This window comes from Primulina eburnea, chromosome 7, assembly GCF_022965805.1.
Source record: "Primulina eburnea isolate SZY01 chromosome 7, ASM2296580v1, whole genome shotgun sequence".
NCBI lineage: Eukaryota > Viridiplantae > Streptophyta > Magnoliopsida > Lamiales > Gesneriaceae > Primulina > Primulina eburnea.
Window position 1 is genome coordinate 25,107,485 of NC_133107.1, and position 3,252 is coordinate 25,110,736.

The window sequence follows — 3,252 nt, forward strand, 5'->3', positions numbered from 1 at the left end:
GAGTACCTACGTCTAAGCTATGAAATGTAAGTACATGTAATTGTGTTAGTTTGTGCAGCAGCGGCCCCGATCGAAGTCCAACGGATCCCTCAACGCCAAGTAAGTATGTTGACGTGCAAAAACAAAATATTCTAAATTTTTGAGGTATGCTAAATGTCTTGTGACCAAATTATGAATGAGTTAGGAAGTCGGTGAACATGGCCGAGGACCTCTCCACCCCGTTAAATTATGAACGGGGATCTCATGTATGTGGCAGGGGATACGTCTCTGTCAGCCCAGTACTGTGGTTTATCTGATCAGGCGTTTATTATGTATAGGTCACTTGCTTTGAAACATGCCTCTACGCAAAATGAAGTCATGTATGTTAAGTATGATCAAGTATGCAAGCATGTTAATGAAATCTTTTAAGTTATGGCACGTCTATGTATGTATGCAAGTTCAAGTTCATTTTGCAAGTTCAAGCTTCAAGTACGTATGTCCTATTTTAAAGTTACATGTGGTTTTATTATTTACTACTTGTTATTCCAGTTTATACGTGTTGAGTCTTTAGACTCACTAGATGTGATCGATGCAGGTGAGGAAAATCATGATGAGACGAGGGGTGCGGACCAAGGAGCCGGCTTCGACTGAGCAGAAGGCTAGACCCGAGGACCGCCCATGTTATTTTAAGATTTTAAGCAGGAAATATTAATACTCTGATTTTATGTTTTGATACGAGATGTTTGGAGCAAGCTCTTTTCTTTTAACAATATTTTTATTGGTGAATGGATAATGTAGTGACGATCGTATTGATTTTATTTTCGTATTTAAGAAATTTTTTATTTTTTCCGCAAATTTTAAGTAGTAAAACCACGGTTCGTTACAATTGGTATCAGAGCGGTGTTCTTATAAAGGGTTATGCCTACTGCCAGTCGCAAGAAGATCACGAAGTCACACCTCAAGTCTGTAAGTTTTAAGGTTTCAAATTTATGTTATGTAGTAAGCATTAAGTTCTGATTTCAGCATGTGCATATTTTAAAGTTATAGTACGTGCATCTTATGTGATTGATATCATGTTCATGCATATTGGGTTTACGTGTTGGGAAAATTGTTGGTACAGAATGCCTCCTAGACACGTGGTTGACCGTGAAGCCAGGGAAGCGGACAGAGAGGCCCGAAATGAGGAGAGGGCGAATCCTCCACCTCCACCTCCACCTCCACCTCCACCTCCAGATATACAGGCTCAGATGCTTGCTGGTATGACGCAGTTCTTCACGCAGTTTGCAGGGAACCAGGCTGCAACAAATACAGGGGCAAGGCCCCAACCATAAGCAGTGTATGAGAGGTTTAGGAGGATGAGTCCAAAGGAGTTCTCAGGTACCGCCGACCCGATGATAGCAGAAGGATGGATCAAGTCTATTGAGGTAATATTCGACTATGGAACTGACGGATGTAGACAGGGTCAGATGTGCCATGTTCCTTCTGACAGAGGATGCCAGACGTTGGTGGGAGAGCGCATCGATGGCAGAGAATTTGCAGAATTTGTCATGGACTGAATTCAAGGAAGTATTCTTCGCCAAGTACTTCACTGAGGAGGTACGCTCTCGCCTGACCAGGGAGTTTATGACACTGAGGCAAGGGGATAATAGCGTGGTAGATTTTGTCAGAAAGTTGGAGAGGGGCTGTTAGTTCGTACCCCTCATTGCGAATGATGCACAGGCTAAGCTGAGGCATTTTATGGATGGTTTGCGGCCGATCTTGCGCCATGATGTGAGGGTAGCTGGCCCTACTACATACGCAATTGTCGTTTCTAGGGCTTTGGCGGCAGAGCAAGACCAGCGCGATATCGAGGCTGACAGGTTGGGCAAGAGGCCCTACCAGGCACCACCGCAGCCGCAGCATCAGCATCAGCGACCCCAGCACAAGAGGCCTTACCAAAGGCCACCAGGGAAGAAACCTTATCAGGGACCACCGTTGGGCAAAGGTCCAGTTCAGCAGCAAGGGGCACCTCAGAAGCCCGTTATTTTCCCAGTGTGTCCTAAATGCAATCGCCAGCATCCGGGACAGTGTTTGTATGGAACAGGCAAGTGCTTAAAATGTGGAGCTACGGACCACGTGTTGAAAGAGTGCCCATAGTGGAAGCAGCCGACTCAGGGCAGAGTATTCGCCATGCATGTACAGGAGGTGAATCCAGACACGACTTTGCTAACCGGTAAACTTTCCTACCAAAGTTCAGTATTATTTTGCCTTGCATGAGGATTTTATTTGGGATTATTAGTGTGCTAGTATTATTTTTGAATAACTTGGGATATTGGGCTCTTCTATGCTTATGGTTTATGTTAGTAATTTTGGTATATAAGTTAGTTTGTTGTGCTAACGCATCTCAGGAAATATTTTCATAAAGAGATTAGCCACGACGGCACTGATAGATTCAGGAGCCACTCACTCCTTTATCTCGGAGACTTTTGCTAATCATCTGGACATTAAGTCCATTGGCCTAGACATGAATTTTTCGGTGACAGTCCCATCAGGGGAAGAGCTGTTAGCAACCAGCGTTATCAGAGATATCGATCTGGAATTGCAGGGCCATCTAGTATATGCAGATTTGATTCTACTGCCGATGCCAGAGTTCGACATTATTTTGGGAATAGACTGGCTGTCAAAGAACATGGTTCTAATTGACTTCCAGGAAAGATTAGTATTGGTTAGGCCGTTGGGCATGGAACAGTTCATATTTGAGCCAGCCAGATGGAGAAGCTTCCCTCGCATGATTTCGTGCATGCAAGCGAGGAGGCTGATTTCCAAGGGGTGTCGGGCCTTCTTGGCCAGTATTATTTCAGCGCCTGATGTGCCCACTCCATCTTTATCCGACGTGCCAGTAGTCAGTGAATTCCCAGACGTTGTTTCAGGTCTTCCACCAAAGAGAGAGGTGGAGTTTGCTATTGACCTCATGCCAGGCACAGTGCCACTCTCTAAGGCACCGTACCGATTAGCTCCAGCTGAGATGTTAGAGCTCAAGCAGCAGATTCAGGAGCTCCTCGACAAGGAATTTATTCGCCCTAGTTTCTCACCGTGGGGCGTGCCGGTACTCTTTGTGAAAAAGAAGGATGGGAGTATGAGGTTGTGCATCGATTACCGAGAGCTGAATAAGGTAACGATAAAGAATAAGTACCCACTTTCTAGAATCGAAGACTTGTTTGATCAGTTGCAGGGAGCTACTGTGTTCTCTAAGATAGATCTTCGATCAGGGTATCACCAGCTGAAGGTAAAGGA